This window comes from Pinus tabuliformis, chromosome 8, assembly GCF_031772625.1.
Source record: "Pinus tabuliformis cultivar Carrire ecotype Pingquan chromosome 8, CPIR1, whole genome shotgun sequence".
In the NCBI taxonomy this organism is placed as follows: domain Eukaryota; kingdom Viridiplantae; phylum Streptophyta; class Pinopsida; order Pinales; family Pinaceae; genus Pinus; species Pinus tabuliformis.
Window position 1 is genome coordinate 1740276574 of NC_142294.1, and position 12606 is coordinate 1740289179.

The window sequence follows — 12606 nt, forward strand, 5'->3', positions numbered from 1 at the left end:
AGAGCTTCTTCTTCCTTGGTAACTCGGCTTCCAAACTTGATCTTGTGAACCCAAACTTCAACCTTATGTGATGACTGCAATTTTGGTCTTGCTGCAACAAAAGTGTGCCCTAATTTTCTTCGCACGTGTGGGAGGATGTAGCCCAAAACAATCTTCAAAAACTTCAATCTTTTCTTCTTTTGGTTTTCCTCTTTTTCGCTTGTCCCTTTAGGTTTCTTTCTTGTCCTTTTACGAACTTCTTGGATGATCTTCTAATGAGGTCGAGTGCCTTGTATATATAGCCTTTCATGGAGCTTGAACAGCCCTAATGAGGTCGACTTCATTCTTGTAGGCCGACTTATCTTCTTGCAGGTCGACTTGGTCTTGGAGGGAGACTTTTGACACTCTTGACTCACAATAAATTCTTTTGACTTGATACAAGATGCCCAATAGGGTCTTTTACATATGACAATGACTCTTTGACTTCTTTGACTCTATGACAAATCCTAGAAGCACACAATGGGTGCTTGACCTAAAAACAAATTGACCTAGAACATGAAACCCATGCTATAAAAATAATAACAATAAATTTTCTTTTTCTCTTTACATCAAATGCATAAAATCAAGATTACATAAGACATTATGAAGACCGAACCTAGTTACATATTTCAACAAGAAATCTGTTTTCTTTAGGATGTTATATTATCCAGGACAAAGTTAGACAATTTTTCAATCTTGGGATCTCCAAGATCCTTGCTTATATCTAGGCGATAGTCTTATGATAAGTACATCAGATTCAAAATGACGTTTGCGAACTTGTGAGTAGTGACCAAGGCAAAAAGGACCCTTGATCACCATATTACTTCTGCATTTGTCCAATTGAAGCAAGACATTCTCGATATGGACAGATGAAAACAACATGGTTGTTTTGCGTTAGAGGAAATGCATAGTTTTCCTCTGTTTCTGCTTGATGAACTCGAATACATTTCTCACTAAGTAATGAATTATTTTTATGGCAAAGTTGCACCATATGGAAGTATCTATGTAGTGTTTGGTGACAGGTAATTTACTTTTTCAGATTGTCCATCTTTAGCCCTGTTTGATTTGTTATAATTTATTGCAGGTGATATCTGCTATTAGTGGAGGAATTACAGATCTCTCTTTTCATGTGGTGGGTTATGCTTGGCAAATTGTGAATTGTTTCCTGACAGCAGCATATTCGGTATGATATTGTTTCATGAACTACTTGCAAATTATTTTTTTATTGCTTGCAAAATATATGATTCCAAATTTTAAGTATCCTTTTCTGGTGATCAAAGAAGAGTGCTTTGAATTGCTGCCAACTATTAAAGTAATTTTGATAAATTCTCAACCATAGTTACCACATTTGGTTGGTTTTACCAAAAAAATTCTAATTCCCTTGAATCTGATGCAGCGGCAAATTTAATGGTGAATTTAATCAGCCTGGAAGATTGTCTTTAATAAAATTTGCCCAAAATTATTAACATATTGCAATAAGATTTGTCCAATTTATTTGCTTTAGGAGGGTGCGTTTGTTATGAATATAATTTATATAAAAATAATACAAATATAAATAAATAAATAATCATAATAATAGTATATTAAATAACAATTAGTCAATGAAAAGACATGTCTCTAAGGACATGACCATTCATTAAGAGGCACTTGCCTAGGTATATAAGCGGGCCTTCATTTGTAATATCTCATATCAATTCTCTTATACATTATTCAATATATATATATCCTCAATGGATGACTTTATATTCCGATTATTTTGGATTACTTAACTAGTTTACGAATTCTGTTCGTTACATTGGTATTAGAGCTGTTCAATCTTGTGGCCGCTCAATTGCTACACAAAACTAGTCTGATCTGGCCTTTGGCCATTAACCTTACGTCAACTTCGTTTCCGTTGCGATTGAAGCCTTTTGCTACACAAGTTCTCCAGGTTCTCCATTTGGCCACCAGGGCTCTGGTCATTAAAAAAAGAAGAGTATTATATATATCTATATATATATATATATATATATATATATATATATATATACTATGTCACATGATTTGGGTTCGAATTCGAGTTCGGAAACAATTAAGTTCGATTCGAATTCGAATTTTCCGATGAGGTTCATACGAGGTTCGGCATTAAGTTCGACTATAGATATACATATGACATAAATTAATAAAAAATCAAAATCAATCAATAAAACTATACGAGTAGCAGTGAGCACCCACGAGCCACAAATCACGACCACTATTAACTTCACGCTTTGGGCGGCGGGGACAAGCAACGTCTAGAAATTGAATTCAGGAAATTGTAGAGAATCCAGCACGCAACGGCAGCACTGAGCACAATAGAGCGAGCACAGTCATATTGAAATTGGCTTGTGAAAATCTATCGACAACCATGGTAAATATCAGTGTTGCAAACTCTTGATAACATCTCGATTTTATCTCGAAATCATGATTTTTTGGCCTGGCCGATGTTTGCCGTTTTTTAAAAATATTTTTATGGTATCTTAATTTTGCTGATGTTTGCCAATTTTTTACCGATAGGTTCTCGATTTTTACGATTTTTTGGTTTTTGAGACCCTTGCCAATTTTATCCCGATGCTGATGTTCGTAACATTGGTAAATATAGCCAAACCAGTGTCCACCGTGGGAAACTAATTGGTGGGAATTGGAACAAGAGAAAACCATGTGCTGGCCATGGTTTTTTTTCATAAACCTTAAAACAACTGACGAAAACTGCCCGAAATCTAACCTCGAACCCCAAAAAAAAATTTAAAAATTATAAAATTGGGCTTCAGGTTCGTCTTTAGGTTCACCTTCAGGTTCGAATTTGAGGTTCGACTACCAGGTTCGAATTTGAGGTTCGACTATCAGGTTCGAATTCGTTGAGGTTTGAATTTCAGGTTCGACTATCAGGTTCGCCGAACTTGAATGAATTTGAATTTTTTTTTTTGGGTTCGCCGAATTTCGAACCTCAAGGTTCAAATTCGGCGAACCCTGTGACATAGTCTGTGTGTGTGTGTGTGTGTATATATACATATGAATTTAAAAAGAAATACAATTATTTATATTTAAAAATAAAAATACTTTTTTTATAAAAAAACCAAAAAAATTGGAAAAAAATAAAATAAAAACATTATATATAAAAAACATATAATTAAAAAAACTAACAAAAAAAATAAAAACAAACTCATTCATGCTGCCAACAGGCCATCTCCAACAACATTGGTCGTGTTGTCGACAGACCACAGAACCTTCTCTTTCCGTGAACACTGCCAATGCCGCCAACATCTCTAGCAATACTGCACTCAAGTAGCCTCGGTCCTTCGCTGTCTGTTCTAGCGAACCACAACCTCACCCCCATTGCTGCATGCAAGCCTATTGTCACCATTTTCCACACTTATCACCACTGCCGCCATTGACCAGTGGAATCAGCACCGCAAACCAACAACAACTTGTCTTCTGCACCTGCAGCCACTGCTGCAAAATTCTCTGCTAGTGCGCATGCAACCCATCATTCCAATCCGCCACCCCGCTGAATATTCCGTAGCTTGAATATCGTCTCCTCTAATAGTCAGATCATTATACAAGCCATCAATACACAATTGTATAAATCAATGTTGCTGTAATCATTATCGAGATAATATTGGCGAGGGAAAAAATCGGAAAAATCGTAAAAATCAGGAAATAATTGTAAAATACAAAAAATTAATTTCTTTTTCAATTTTTTTTAATATCTAAAGCATCTACGACATAAAATAAATACATTGATACATAAATATGATAAAAGAGCTAATATATAAGATGTGTAATATCATTTCTAGTGCTACATCACACATAAGAGTGAATCATGTCCTGAATAGTCAGTCTTGACTCCCGAGTCCCAACTCAACCACAAAATGTCAACAAAATATATAATAATGTATCTCATATCATGAGTCATAATGTCATATACAATGAAATGAACCAAACAACTAATACCATTAATTTCCTCTGCCCCTCTTGCAAGAAAATGCAATAGCTTTCCCTCTAGATGTAGATGCTGCTGGAGTTGGCAGTGGACTCTGTTGTTCTCTAGAAGCTGAAGAAATAGGAGCTATAGGAGGTAGACCATGTCCTCTACTAGTGACAGGGGTAGGCTGGGTAGGTTGTGTCACCTCTTCCTCATCAAAAAATCGGCCAAAAAAAAAAATCAAGATTTTTTCGTAATAATCGCGATAATTTCAAGTTATCGTGATTATTTCGCGATTTTTTGTGAAAAAAATTTCATGTAATAATTGGGTGATAATATCTCCATTTTCAAAAAACCGCGATTTTTCGATATTATTGCGATTTTCGCAAAACTGGTATAAATTACTAGACATCGATCCATACAATTGGATTCTGTATATATAGATGGCTATGAATAATCAACACAACGGTTAAGTTTTATTAAAAACAATCTGTTCCATAAATTGACGACACCGCACCTATATGCAAGCATTTTACTATTCATATACATTTGACTACCACAACCCACATTTCAAAATTCCCGACCTTATAATAAGTCGAACACATTGGTTACCAATTAGACATAATTGACAGTCATTGCTTACAAATATATTTGGTGATCAACATTGTGGAATTCAATAGAAGTTATATTAAAATGATTATAAGGTATTTATATAAGCATCTAAAGGTTTTATAAAAGGCCAATTAGATTTAAGGAGAAATGCTATAAAGCTAAAGTGCCTAGTGAAGTAATTTTATTATTAAAAAGAATAAAAACTAAAAGGGTTTATTTAAATAAATAAATATCCAAAAGGTATTTATAAATAAAAATAAAGGGGAATACAGTTTTATATTTCAATATATATATATATATAAACTCCTTGGTCAAAGTATCAAAGTATCATCAGACGAAATTATTGACTAATACGAAATGGAGCTAGTTACTAAAGAAAAAAAGACAGATTATAATCCTTAAATAAAGGGAGGAAGCTTTCCAAAAACTTCATATAACTATGTTTCAGTAGTATTTAGAATTAAAGGAACTTTGGTAGGAAAAGATGTCACTATTTCTATTTCACCCGCTAAAGACAAAAATTATATAAACCCTAAATTCACTAACCAATTGGTGATTCCCGAGTCAAATATAATAAGAAAATTAGACCTATGGAACACAAAACAATATGACATAACCGATTTAAAATTAAACATTGGGGACTATACATTTATATTGCAATTTTTTGTTCAATCCCTATGGGGTAATTGAGGTGACATAATTTTGGGTTCACCCCGGACGAAAACACTAGGGTCCTTCATCTTAAATATGAAGAAGTTTTAAACATTTTTCCACAAGAAGAAGAAAATAACGCTATAGGACATTGCATTGAAACCAGATTCAGTGACACCAGAATACATAAAGGATATATCAAAGGTAATCCTTCACGAAAGTCAAAGGTCAATGCAAAATATGCAGAAGGAGGTTGAAAAGATTATCACAAGCAAAAACGAAGAAGTTACTCACCTCAAGGACCACAATGAGAAATTACTGACAAAAATTAAAAAGCTTAAGAAGGACAGGAAGTCGTTGGAAAACAAAGTACAACAACATATCGAGAAGGAAGAGTCAGAATCTTCAAATGTAGAAATTCAAGTTGAAGTAAAAGCAATGAATACCGACCTAGTGAATCTCACAACTCAAGAAGATGACAAGCCAAGGGAAGTAAAAACATATTTCAATTTTGCAATTCAGACGATGAAAAATCCAAATGGAGGTTCTGTAACCAACTCAACAACATCAATATTTGAAGAAAATCAAGAAATTGCAACACACATGATAAGGGAAAATCAAACCACAAGAACTCCTTATCGACATCCAAATCACAAGAGCGGACAACTCAATCAAGTTGCATATCCATATCACTCAAAACACAAACAACAAACTTATGTTCCAAAGACTACTAATGTCAGTGCAATTCACTCTTGTGATAAAAATTCACACGAAGCATCCAATAATCGCAAGATTCCACAAAAGATTAGTTTAGGATGGTCAATCTCTTTCTTGGTTCGAAAATTTTGTTTATCACTCAAAGGATCCTATCATCTCGTATCAATGAAGATGACATCTCAAAGAATTCTGAAAGATGCGAATAGATTACAAGACAAAGAAACAGATGATACTCCTCTGGGATTTGGCACCACACATCGTCATACCTGGGAGAGCTTTGACCTTGGCCCTGGGAGGTTGATGCAGCTAAGAGAACAAGAAAAAGCATATGATGGCCACAAGAAAAAATAAAAGAAGATCAAAATGCAAAGGATGGACGAGACATACACATTAGCACATGGGCAAAAGCTTAGCATGAGCTCTACCTTACTCATTATGGCTATCACTCAGTCCCTGAGCACATGTTGTTTTTCATATTATGAGAAGGAACCCTTGCGTGTCCCAACCCTTGGTGGACAATAAGCTGCTTCACCATTAAGGGGATAATAACTGCTATATATCTTACAAAAAAAGCTCTAACCCTTTGAGGTACGAGCAATAATACAAAGAAAATCCAAGAAAAGTAAAAGGCACACAAAAGGGGTTGCAGAAACAAACGCTGAATTGGGAACTAATGCATCCATGATTGCTCCCTCCCCACATCTATGCACTTAGGATGAGGAGCCCATCATAGCTGGCCCCTTTGACCATAACCCTTGGTGATAGAGTTTTCCTCCCTTCATTTTGTCATTATTCACGCAACACCTATCAATTGAAGGGTGGACCAAGGACATGTCACTTCCCCTTGGGGGGTAGAAACACCTAATAGGGTGGTCTATTAGCCACTCCTACCTAGGGAGGTAATAACATTGCGAGTTCAAAGCCTTAATTTTGGAAGGGAAGTCTTATTTGAAGTTTTAAATTGTCCTTTACTTTCAAGCTCGATTCACTTAGATGCAAAAATGATTAAAATGTACTTGATGAGGTAGTCGCTAGCACTTTATATTGTGTGTAATTGTTAGGTGGTTCCATATCCATGACTTGGGCAACTTAATTGGGGCCCAGGTCTTTTAGAGGAGCGTATTGACACTCACAGGTGGAACGTTGAGAGCCATGGGACTCCAAGCAACAATGGAGCATCACACAGAGCCATGGGGTCCTCCAATACCCATAATGTTCTAGTAATTTTCCCTACATTGATGATATTTATGGGATGACGTACTTGGAACCGACATGCTCCCAGTCGGCTTAGTACTTCATGAAGGGAGGGTAGTTGATCCAAGGCCCAAAGGAGGATGGTCTCACACCTTGAGACATGGGAGGGCTAGCACTACCTTGAAAGCCCCTAATGTTGGTGTAGAGACGTGCATTTTGACCACCTGGAGACCCATGAGACCACTTTTGTGCCCCAAAATCAAAACTGGGGTCCACAGAGGGAGATTGACAGAGACCTAAGGGCCAACCCTTAGGAGATGATTCTAAAGGGCTTCTACGCTTCACATGGAACCCCTAGCCTTGAATGCATGCCCTAGAAGGGCCTACACATGCATGATGTCATCATTCTCTCTCTTATGACTGACAAGTGTGGGCAAGGGTTTTGTTTTATCATTGGCTACCATGTTGACTTGTGGCGTAGTTTGTTATTAGCACATTATTTTATTGTTTTGGGGGGCATTAGGCTAAAATAGATTTTATGACTCCTCATATAGATAGAGGAGAGATCATTTATATCAAATCATCATCACACACTTGGGATTTTTGGCCTCTCTAGTTGAATTCAACCTTCTTTCTTGTGGAGAACTTGGAATCTATGAATGCATTTTGACATTTGGAGTTGATTTTTCTTATCTTTGGAGCTATTCTTTGGGTCAATGGATGGAATTTTTGCATGTTATCTCGTAAGTGAACTTAATTGTGGAATATCTATTTTCGACATGTCTAATGTATGGAATAATGTTGATTCTAGGTTATGCTAATTATGCCCTAATTTGTTGAAGATATATTGATTGGTATCTAGATGATCTGTTGCATGCTCTACTCATTGCATAACATGTGAATGAATGCCTAATTGGTGAAACTTTGTTGGCTTTCCATAAAAAATCCATTGTCCTTTGCATAGATAATTACTTGAAGTTTTGGTTACTAGGTCACCAAAATTTCAGCCAACTTAGAAACTTTTTGGCTGTCCTATCAGATCATAGACCCCTTTCTCCCAAGGGACAAGGAACTAGTCTATTTGGTTGGTGATCAAACACTTTCTTATTCCATAAATTCATCTCTCTCTAATTTTAGCGTCTTCAAGGATAAACTCATAAACTAGGGCTTAGTGCGAATCCCTAGGCAAGGAACATTTTGGGGATTGGAGAGCCTAAACATCAATAGGAGGTTATTTTCTACAAAATCTCTCCTTTTGGTGGGCATCCACTTCAATCTTATCCATAAATTTCTTTGCCCTAGTTCTTAGCCCTAGGGTAAAACCTTGGTTTGTGTTGCTTCAACTTAGAGTCTTGTTTGAGGATTTCATGCACCTTTGTTTCATTTAAAATCATTATTGGAAACCCTTTCCTTGCACCTTGGCCCTGGGTCTCTGCGACACTCAACAAATTAATTAAACGCTAGGTCATAGGTTGCCCTCCCTAGGTCTCTATAGAGCAAGTGAATTGCCTCCAATTGGAGCCTTGAGCCATTGTTGTGTCTTACTTGTAGAGTGATTATTTGAGTCACGTTGTACCTAACATTTGAATGTCTATCTTAGGTGACCTTCTCACATATTGAGACTCCCATCAGTGAAAATATGTAAAGAGTAGGGGTTTTCACTGTGGTGATATTGGGCCACTACCCCATTGTTGTCACTTGGTCTAGTTTTAGCCTGGTATGGTACCCCTTTCCAAGTCCTGCTATATTTTGCGAGAACAGGTCCAAAAACCAAAAAGAGAATACCAAGTAGGTGATCTCGTTATGACGGATAAGGACACTATCTCGGTTAGGATCCATGGAAAAGTAGGGGTTGGATACTTTTACATTGCTAAACTTAATGATGAACTCTTACCTTCATTGGTTAGGGTGAGCCACCTCACTTTGTTTGATGGAAACTAATTTACTTATGCATATAGTTAGTTGCATTACATTTTCTGTGTGCATCCTAAATCTTGCATTCCCATGTTGTGTGTTTTCATTGTAGATTAATTTGCATTTAGATAGATTTTGTTTTCAATATGGATTTTACTATCATCGCATAAAACTAGGGTGATAATCAACACCCAGTGCACATGCTCTCAAACATGTTGACATGGATATGTGGGTAACAGGTTTACAAGCCTAGGGATTGCTAGAGTCTCATGAAGTCCCTGTTGGAGCATGTGGATCATGAGCTCTATGATTAGCTTATGCCTTTGAGTTGGAGCCCGATGTTATCCACCAAAATAGGTAATGTCATGGGAGGAAAATTTTCACCTACATCTGATAGCCAACCCCTAATACTCATTATTTGATGATAATATGCCATGTTCCTCTGCTATCTGCATAAGCTACATACCTCTCACCATCCAACAATTCCACTTGGAGGAAGGTGGGTTGCTATTCAAAAGATACTTTGATAATTTTGCAATTGGGTGCTTATGCTTGTTTGTTTTGGGCATTTATTATGGATATAGGGGTGGTCTGAAAGATTGACAAATCTTGACTATAAATCTGTTCCCTCACCTTACCAAGGGGTTTAATCTTTAGACGTAGTCCAGTGGGACCTCCCTTGAGGCCTTAGGTTTATAGGAAGGGCACTACTTGGGAAACCCGATTGAGATAGCATGTTCATTATCCCCTACACCATACTTGACACTTTCCATGTGACATTACAAACCCCTTATATGACTTCATTGGTTCTAAGTCATCATTGGTACATTGAATTTGGTGCTCTCTTATGTCCACATTCCTTGAGTAGGGCCGAAAACGTTGCCTTGGAGTTTGTTGTAGCTAAAATAATGAAAAAGCATAATTTAGCCACAATGAAAGAAAAAGAAGAAAATCAAAATGCAAAAGATGGTCGGGACAAAAAATAGCGCGTGGGAAAAAGCCTAACATGAACTCTACCCTCCTCATTTGGTTGTCACTCAGTGCCTGAGCACATGATGCTCCATTACATCAAAATGAACCCTTGAGTGTCCCAACCTCGGTGAGTGATGAACTGTCTCATCTTAAGGGGTAATGTTGGATGAAATGCAAAAAGATGGCCGGGACATAAAATAATGCTTGGGCAAAAGCCTAGCATGAACTCTACTCCTCATTTGGCCGTCACCCGGTTCTTGAGCACATGATGCTCCATTACATCAAAAGGAAACCTTGAATGTCCCAACCCTGATGAGTGATGAACTGTCTCACCTTAAGGGGTAATGTTGAATTCTACATCATAAAGAGCAAGCTTTAAACCTGGAGCTATGCATCACAATGCAAAGCATTATAAAAAGAAAGTAAAAGGCGCACTAGAAGGGTGGAAAAAGCAAGTTGAGTAGGGTAACTCATGCTTATACATATATCGACTCCCCATCAGCTGGTCCCCTTGACCATGGCACTTAGCCATGAAGCCATTTCCCCTACATTGCCATACATTTACACTAACACCTATTGATTGAGGGGTGGACCTTGGAAATGTTACTTCCCCTCGAGGGCTAGAAGCACCCAATAGTGTTGACCATTAGCCACCTCTATCAAGGTAGGGAACACCTTTTTGAGACTTGGTCTAGTTAGATATTGGAAGGTGATCCAAGTTTGAAGTATTAATATGCCCTTAACATCTAAGTTTGGTCCACCTAGAATCTAGATGCTGATATGATCTTAGTCTCTAATAGTTGGTTGCTCTCAGTTGAGTTCATGTTGGTCTTGTCAGGTGATCCTCATCAACCCAAGTCTTGAGGGCACCCACTCCACATGTAACTAGGCCTTTTAAATAAATAAATGACCCAATAGAGGCATTGTTGAGAGCGTGGGCCTTATGATGACTTAAGTAGATGCTACATGTCCAAGAGCATCCTAGGACCCAGGACGTTCATCTTCTTTGATTTAGCATAGAGGATTCTTGATGATGGCACTACTGGACCCAACATGCCCCTAGGCTCGCCTTGACACTACCTGATACACAAGCCGTGATTTAGAGCCCAAGTGAGGATGGTTTTCCATGAGAGGACTAGGAGGGCTTGTTGCACCTAGTGGAATCCTAGCGTCGAAGAGAGGAGGCCCTGCGTTGACCATTGGAGACCCATGGAGATGACACCCCAACTGGATTTGGGACCCTGGACTATTGGCTTGAGGGGTTCAGACCCAGGTTCAGAGTTAGTTGCGCTAACCAACAAAACCCTTTATCATCGACCCTTTCGGCAACGATATGCTCGGGCAGACCGCAGTCTCACCCACGACGATATTGGGGGATGTTAGAACCATGTTTCCACATCCAGAAGGATATGGAATGTGGATATTGACTTAGTCTTACTTACAGATCTATTTTTGCGCTACGCGATCTTACTCAATATTATACTTAATCCGATCTATTCATACAAAAAGACTATTTTGTAGATCTAGAACTCTATCTACTATGCATAAATCAATGGAACTTAACTGTAATTAACTGTAACAACATTTAGATATAAATTCTGATCTTATCTTTTACTGCGCAACACAAGAGCCAATAGGAATTTAATAAAGTAAAACACAAAATGTGAGTACACAGATCTGCCTTCAAAATCTTCTTTATTATCTTCAGATCTTCACAATTACTATCCTTCTTATCCTGCGCACACAATTATAGACTTACCATGGTCTTCGTGCACACAGTTGTAGGAGCCTTCCCCTTCGCTCGAACATAGAAAGATATGACAACTACAGACTCAATTGATTAATCAATTTCTGACCTTTTTTTTCTATATAATACTACCTAAGCACCCACGGGGGATTTGAATCGGTGACCTATCGCAAGGAGTGCCTTAACAGTGCATCCATTCACCGTCAATCCAAAGCCTCGTGGGCATCAATTTCTGACCTTTCACTTACTAAGACAACCCCTTATATATCTTTTTCCCTTACAGTACCATGGTCCACAAACCACAGGCGGAACTCAAAACATACAAATCAATCCCATGCTTTTACAAATAAGGGGCTTTGACCTGCCCTAAAGCCCCTATGACTCCTAAAAGACTGCGCGAAACTCATTTTTCTCCTCAAAATGCAGGTTCTTTACTAAACTTTGAGAAAACAATGACCTAGGGGGACCCTACCCAACAGGACCCAACACAAAGATGTGACTCGTCCCGAGTCACTCAGCTGGTATGTCCTGAATCTTTGCTTTGAGACTACTGTATGCATCCATCAAAGGTTGAACTGTCTCTGTGCACTACGTGGCGGCCTGTCGTATTTCCTCTACTAGCGTCTTTATTGTCGACCTTGCTGTCGCCAAACCGATGGTTCTTTGCTTCTACCTAATGTTCTTCAGCTTGTTCTCCACTGTTTGTGAGAGTTGAATGGCTTCCTCGACCCATGGCTGCGTCCACGCTGAAAGAATCAACTCCTTTCGTCGCAACTCATCAATCTGTCCCTGCAAAAACTTTCCCTCCTGGAGACATTGTGCAGGTGATAAGGTCTGC

The 12606-nt window shown here is 38.0% G+C and overlaps 1 protein-coding gene across 1 annotated transcript in view; it reads left to right on the plus strand.

Moving 5' to 3' along the window:
- The first annotated feature begins 1087 nt into the window (after positions 1-1087).
- LOC149243064 (GDP-mannose transporter GONST2-like) overlaps positions 1088-12606 on the plus strand; it is a 29906-nt gene continuing 18387 nt past the window's right edge. Inside the window, exon 1 of the mRNA XM_089367759.1 lies at positions 1088-1201. The gene's annotated coding sequence lies outside the window, so the exon portion shown is untranslated. The remainder of the gene's footprint in view (positions 1202-12606) is intronic.